This window comes from Lactuca virosa, chromosome 8 (assembly GCF_052849685.1).
Source record: "Lactuca virosa cultivar CGN04683 chromosome 8, Lactuca_virosa_CGN04683_v6, whole genome shotgun sequence".
NCBI classification, from domain to species: domain Eukaryota; kingdom Viridiplantae; phylum Streptophyta; class Magnoliopsida; order Asterales; family Asteraceae; genus Lactuca; species Lactuca virosa.
The window spans coordinates 392,527,004-392,534,699 of record NC_136433.1 but is presented as its reverse complement, the minus strand read 5'-3'; positions in this window follow the sequence as shown (position 1 = coordinate 392,534,699).

Genomic DNA, 7,696 nt, shown 5'->3' with positions numbered 1-7,696 from the left:
ATTTGGAGTCGTGACCCAAAGATTAGTTATCATAAGGCATTGGGACTTGGGGGAAAAAGAGATTTAGACCCCTTTGGATGTGGGTAAAGTAGATTAGGCGATCTAAGAGTTCGGTTGGTGCTTTGGAGCCCAAGGGTATAACCGTAAAGTGACAGTTCGGGCCTTTTATGAATTTTGGATTTAAGTTCGGAAAGTTTTAAGGAAAATGAGAGTTGATAGGATTATAGAGATTCCCATTACCGTTATGTGGATATAAGTATCGTTGAGATCAAAGTTGAAATGAAAAGTTATGACTATTTGAAGTTAGGGCAGTTTTGGGTTAAGCTGTGTACGTTGGGCTTACTAGCCATACCTGGAGTACGTTAGGCGTACCAGGAGTATGTTGGGGGTAAAAGATCAGTTCCCAATCCCTATTTTCCTGGTTTGAGCTCTATTTAAGCTCCTTAATTTCCCCAAACCCATTTCGTTCTCAACCTCCACCTCTCCAACATCCTCCCTTGAAACCCTAATGCTAGTTTGAGCATTGTGAGCAAAACGAAGGTGTTTTTAAGTGCTTTAGAGTGTTATTGGTGCATATTGGAGAAGAAAGAGCTCATTGGAGAAGTGTTGGTTACATTGGAGCTTGTAGATCCAGACTTCGTTCGCCTTGATCTTTCTTCTATAGGTATAAAGTTTGAATCTTGATGATGCATTTAATAGATCTAGCTAGTCTTGGGTGTTATGAGCTTTTGGTCACTTTAGTGCATAAATTTTAGATCTTGAAAGTTTGTGACCTTGTTATGGATAAAGTTGGAAACTTTATCCATCTAAACAACATTTTGATTTAGATCTAAAGGTTGGAGACTTGGACTTAATGGGTTAAGTTGAAAAGGATGCCCTTTTGGTCCCTTTGAGACTTACTGACTAGATCTTGGTTGTTTGGACCATTCAAATGGACAAAGTTGGAAACTTTATCCATTATGGAGTCATTAGGAACCATAAAAATGTGACTTTGGTCCCTAGTTTTCCTCCATGCATGGTCTTGGATGTCTTAATGGGTTAAGAAGTTAGGGTTTTTGGATGTTGAGGCCTTAATAGCCATGCAAGACCATAAAGTTGGAAACTTTATGGTTAAGGATATCAGTTGAGGGTTAGATCTGGATTTCGGACGAAAGAGCTTAAAGGATTAAGCTCTTAATGGATTGGGAGGATGGCAACTGAGTACGCTGGGCATACCAAAGGGTATGTTGCACGTATCTGGTCAGCCCATCGAATTCTAGTCAAGGCGTAGTACGCCCCGCGTATGTGTTGAGTACACCAAGCGCACTCAACTGAGTTGACCCGGTCGACTCGATTGACTTTTGACTTTGACCAGGATTTCCACCAAGTTTGACCTAATGGAATTTTTGGTAATTTGATGTATAGTTTGAGATTTGGGAACCCGTTAGTTGTATAAGTGACCGGTACAGATAGCTTTTAGAGTAGTAATCGGTGTAGCTATTCTTTCAGACTGTGAGGTGAGTTTTATCACTGTATCCATGGGTCAAAGGCACTGATTCTGACCCATTGCTTTGTTATGTAGAATACTAGTTGTCTATGTGATACTTGCATGAAAGACCAGGATCTGGCCCCTGACAATTGTATGAAAGACTAGGATCTGGCCCATGGCACTTGTATGTAAAACCGGGATTTGGCCCTCGGCATTGCAAGGAAAGACCATGGGGGTAGCTCATGACACTTGTATGTTATGCTATGTGGTACTTTGGGGAACTCACTAAGCTTTGTGCTTACCGTTTATGTTTATGGTTTCAGGTTTTTCCGGTATGAAAGGGCAGGGCCCGACGTGACTGCACCGCATCCACCAGAGTTTTCCGCATTGACATATTTCAATATTTACTCTGATGTTTAAATAATATATTCGACTTGATTGGTTTTGGAACAAATCGTTTGTATGGTTTATTGTTTTAAAAATGAAAATTTTACTATGAATTTTTGGGACGTTACAAGTTGGTATCAGAGCCTTGGTTTAAGCGATTCGGGCACACTCTTGGGTGTGATTGAACTCAAACCGAGGTATTGGTAATATTTTGAAAGAAAATAAGTTTCTAAAAAGATTTTTGTAAAGAAAATAAGTTTCTAAAAAGACTTTTATAAAGAAAAAGAGGATGTGATGCGTGCAATCAGTTGAGCTCAACTAAGTGATTCAAAGAATGCCCATACACTTTGATATATTATATGAATGCTTGCATGCTAGGATGAGGATAGGGATATTTTCAGGAATTTCATGATAGATTGGCCTGATATGTGATGCCTTGTAGCCTAGGAAACATTGAATGTTATGATTGATTGGGAATATGTATTGGTATCAATAATTGCTAAGTGTATGCTTTAAAAATTGTATACAATTAGGATCATATAGCCCTAGAATTGACAGATTTGGCTTTATTTCTTGTTCCTCATTTAGTTGAGGTCCTAGGGTAGATTCTTTTATTTGATCCTGTATTGTGTATAATATGTATGCATAAGGCAACCGACAGTGAGAGTGGAGGTTCCTAACATGGATAGTAGTAAGTGAGCTTGGGATGTCATTTGTTTGTTCTATGGTTTGGAATGTTACTGCACGAATACTGCTTGCTTTGTGATTTTTGGAGCTCTTAGTGATGCGAGTTAACTATTAAGTGACTATGTCGAGTCACATGTTGCAAAAGTTAAAAAATCTCAAAGTGATGGAATTGACTCTAATGTGTAGCTCTTGTTTGAGTCTAACCGTTGTAGGGTTGAGTCTGTAACTCGAAGGATTATCTAAGCTTTGTGGCATGTGATTATATTCATGAATTAGTCACCTGATGTTAGTGGGAGTTCTACTGCAGCTGATGGTAGGGTGAGGTCGGAACTTAAGAGAGCCTAGGAAGTGCTTTAGTGGGTTTGGTTGTGCTGATTAGCAGGTACTTGGAGTACCGATTTGAGAAGGTGACTTGGAGGATTCGGGATAACACTTGAGGAAAGTATGGATAGGTATGGATGGTAGTATTGGGCATGTACTACTGAAAGAACATGATCCATACTTGAATCGAGGGGGGTCACGGAGACTCTAGGAACCCTACGGATGAGGATTCTTGGGTATGTTCTGATGATTGTATGGTTGCTCTTCAGTATGGTGATGAGAACTTATTGAGGAGGTTTGGGTTCTGGTTCAGGCTCAGGTGCTAGTGCTGAACCGATTGATGAGCGTATGCATGAGTTCATCTCGTCGTAGATCACCCATGGTATTTTGGAACAGACTCTTGTGATCTTTTGTACGATCAAGAAGGGGATCATGGAGATTATGCAGGGGCGTCTGGTCACGTATCGCACTGGGTTATGGAGTTGCTGGATGAGCGAATTGGGGAATTTCGGCCCAAAAATAGTAACATTTTTTTCCTTTTTAAAAACTTATCAAATCATTCATTAAGTTGTTCATAATTAACATCAAGTCATAATATTCAAAAAGTCAGAGTACAAATATATCAAATGCGGAACTCGTGAGGGGAGGATGTTGTTGTTGGATTCGTGTCTAAGTCCATAACTATTTTGGTATGTACTTGACCCGATTATGAGCATGGTCCTTTTGGGTTGCCTTCACCATAGCAATATGTAGGATGAATTAAGGAGAATTATGATTTATTAATATATTATAAGAATAATATATTAAAGGAGAAATCATATTGTTTAATTAATATTAGTCGAGAATTAATTATGAATTAATTTTGTGACTAAAAGAGATTAATTAAACTTAAGGGAATGGAATTGTAATCATAAGATAATTGCAAGAGTGGGCTAATGGACTCCATAGAGTGGAGTGGACAAAATTTATGGGGAAGCCCATAAGATTTCGTCCATGACTCTAAAGAAAGGGATCCATGGGCTGCTTAGGGCCTAAGCAGTCAGATTAGGGTTTCCTAGTTGTAAACCCTAATAGCCTACACCTATATAAAGAGCCCTTTATGCCCAAAAACGTGGACAACTCTTAGATTAGGGTTTCTGGACGTTTTGGCTGCCTCCTCTCTCCTCCCTCTTCATCCAAGTTGCTTAGTGGTGTTTGTGACTCCATTAGAGGTGCAACACTTGAGGCACTAAGCTTTCTGAAGCAAATCAAAGCAAGGATTGATTGTTATTGCTATATAACAATCAAAGGTAATTACTAAACCCTTTATTTCAGTTCTTATTTGATAGATCTAGGGTTTGTAAGTCTTGGATTCAAAGCATGTACAATAGAGAAACCTAGATCCAAGCATTAGGGTTTGTATGAGCACATAGGATTGTTTCTTATGCATAAAACCCATCAGTGGTATCAGAGCCTTGATTGGTTTCAATTGTATGTGATGCTTAACTGTTTTGTTTGCTGAAAAAAACGTTTTCTTGCCTCTGCCCCACTCAACTCGGCGAGTCAGTATCTGGACTCGGCGAGTCAGTATCTGGACTCGGCGAGTTGGCCCTACTCGGCGAGTTCAGAGCTGACTCGGCGAGTTTGTGTGTCAGGCAGAGGATATTTCTAGATTTTGTTGCTATTTTGACTTGGATTTGATGCCTAAATCGTTTTTTGAAGTTAAAATCCGAATTTTATCTTAATTAAATGATTATCCTTGCCAAAACAATAGATAATTTCAAATCTTTTGAATATTAGTTGTTTATTTGATAAATATGGATTATTTAAAGTTATTTGGTAATTATCTAATGACTAAAATTAGATTAGGTCAAATATAGATAATCACTAAATTAATTATTTGATTTATATTATTTGTTATTTGATCCATAGTAAGTTTGAATAGTTTCAAATTATTCCCTTTAGGTTTTATAGTTTAAATTTGAACTTAAAAGTTTTGTTTTTTGAAATTTAAATAGTTAAACCCTAATGTTTTGAAATGTTTCAAAACTTGCCCTCAAGTTTTGGCATTTAAAATTTTGATTAATAGTTTAATTATGTAATATTTAAATTCTAAAACTCTAGTATTTTGAAAAGTTCAAATTACACCCTCATGGTTTTGTTAAGTTAATTAAAAGTTTAATTAAAAGAGAAAGTTAATAAAATCACCTAGTATTTTAAAAGTGTAAAATACACCCTATACTATATATATGTAACATTAAAAGTCTAATATTATATATGAGTAAAGAGTCAGTCTTACCGTTAGTAGGCCTCATTCACGAAGCTGGTCTACAAGGGGTGTTTAAGGAAATTGCCTATAAAATGACGATTGAATGGGTATCCACTCTTACCCACCGCACTCTTGACTAGTGGAGGGTCGTTAGCCGAACGGGTAGGATAGGACGAAACCTTCCATTATAAGTATAATGAAGTACAAAGTAACTAAATGTTTTTATAAATTCCCAAATCATAGTTACTTTAGGAAAATATGTGGAATTGTATGCTAATCCATGGAATTACACTTTGTACTTTTGTCGAAACGTTAGTGGAGCATGTGTGGTTAACCGGCACACTAATTTGGGTTTGGCATTGGTGGCGAAGGGTGATTCGATGTCTGTCATAGATCAATGGAGCGTATGTGGTTAACCGGCACATTGATTAGGTGAGCATGACATTGAGTGCACCAAGTACATTCGCATGGTTATTCACACCTTATTTGTGATCCTCGGCATCCCAGTCACAAATAGAAGGGCATAATCGAGATAAAACATGCCATTGAAAAGTTCAATGAATCTCAAAAGATCTAGGAGTTTCAATTCATTTAAAACTTAAATTTCTTTTTCGCTTTTCATAGTGGAAATTGGTAAATCGTCATTTACCTACCTTCAAATATTCTGCAACTAGATTACGGCATCCCTCCTCTAGATTGTAGAATGTTGTGTTGGATCCTAGCCTTGATGTTTCATTTGGGTGTTACATCAAGGATTCTTATCAACTAACTTGAATATTCTCCCGTTTTGTAGATGTCTAAATCTTACAATGGTATTCCCAAGTCCCTTGGAACAAGCTTTCCAAATGAAGATGACGTTCCTCGATACGATCAAGGAAATGAGAGTCATGCTTCACTTCCTCCACCTCCTCCAATTATTCTCTCTAACCCACAAGTTCAAAGGCTTGAAAAGTTCAAGCTCACTCAAGCCCTTTTGGCAAGTAAACACGAAGATAGGAAACCTGTGTGTGCACACGTCTTAGAGATGAAGTCACACATTGATAGGTTAAGAATGATGGGTGTCGATATCTCAGAAATGTTGGCTGTTGACTGGGTTCTTCAGTCACTTCCTGAATCATATAGCAAGTTCGTTAGAGAGTACTATATGATGGACCATGACGTGACCCTCATTGATTTGACCTATTTGCTTATAGCTGCTGAATCAGAAATGATTTGGCGTGCTAATCGAGCAAATTTGTCTGGCAAATCAAACTCCCAAACTTCAATGGACATTGATAATAGTGACATTGGAAATCCAGAAAAGGTAAATTCTGAGATAGTTCCTTGTGCCATTCCAAAAGAGTCCATCTGCTTCTACTGCCAAGAGAAGGGGCATTGGAGACGAAGTTGTCCTGTTTACCTGAGAGATCTAAGAGATGGGAGAGTCAAGACGTATGGCTCTACTTCAGGTAAAATCCAATAACTAACTCTATAAGTTCCTATTCTTTGATTTTCAATACATGATGTGATAAGATTACATTTTGATGTTTTGTAGGATCGAAGAAAAGAGAGGAAGCTTAAGGGAAGAAGTAAGCTGAATCTGATCGTGAAGAAATGGATTTCGATCGCATTGCTTGAAGATTGGATTTTTGAGCTACTACTTTAGAGTTAGAATAGATTGCTTAGAAATTGAAATAGCATAGTTTTCATTTGAATTGCATTGTAAGGACAAGTTTTTCCGCAATAAAATGAATTTTGATTTCGTCCTATTTATTTATCCTTGCAATGGCATATGTGAAAATGGATGTTTATGTATTTCTAATTTTAGCAATGTTGAATTGGATGTGATTCTTGATTATGTTATTTGTGAAATGTCGAGGATTTTCCAAATAAAGGAAGATTCTCATCGCCCAAGTTTCAGTTGGACAGAAACTTGGAATTATGGAACTTGGTTGCGTGATGAATGAGAAACTTCATATTTGGAAATTAGACTAATTCTTTGACAAAGTGTCAAGAGAAGGACTAGGAGATCGAGTACACTAGGTTGTGCGTTGATCAAGTCCACCACAAGAGTGATAAAGATATTCGTCATGATTTACTAAAGTTTATTAAATATGGTTATACTTATAAGATTAAGTATAATTCTGAGTTGATTGAAAGAGTTTCAATCAATAGCAGAACGAATAAGAAGAATCGAGTAGGCAGAAAGATAAAAGTTTCTCCATTCCAAGAAGAAGGGAGAGTACCTTTTATTGTGTTTTATGATAAGTCTTAATGATTAAGAACCATATCTCAATAGATCCTCTAAGTGAGTCTTAGTGCAATTGCATGTCTAAGAAGAGGAATCGAGAATTGTAGAAATGGTTAAATCAAGAAGTCAATCATACTTCGTTCCAATATCAAGTCTTAGAGTCAAGATTCTGACATGAGTGACAAGTCTTAAGTAGGTTTATAACACTCGACAAATGTGGAATTTGGAAAAGTTTTCTTATTCTTGCACATTTGAAATTGGTAAGTTGTGATGTCTTGGATAAGACAAAGACCAACCAGGACCAATTGTGTGAGGTTTTGAACTTGACAAAAGGCTACACTAACTCTTGAATATT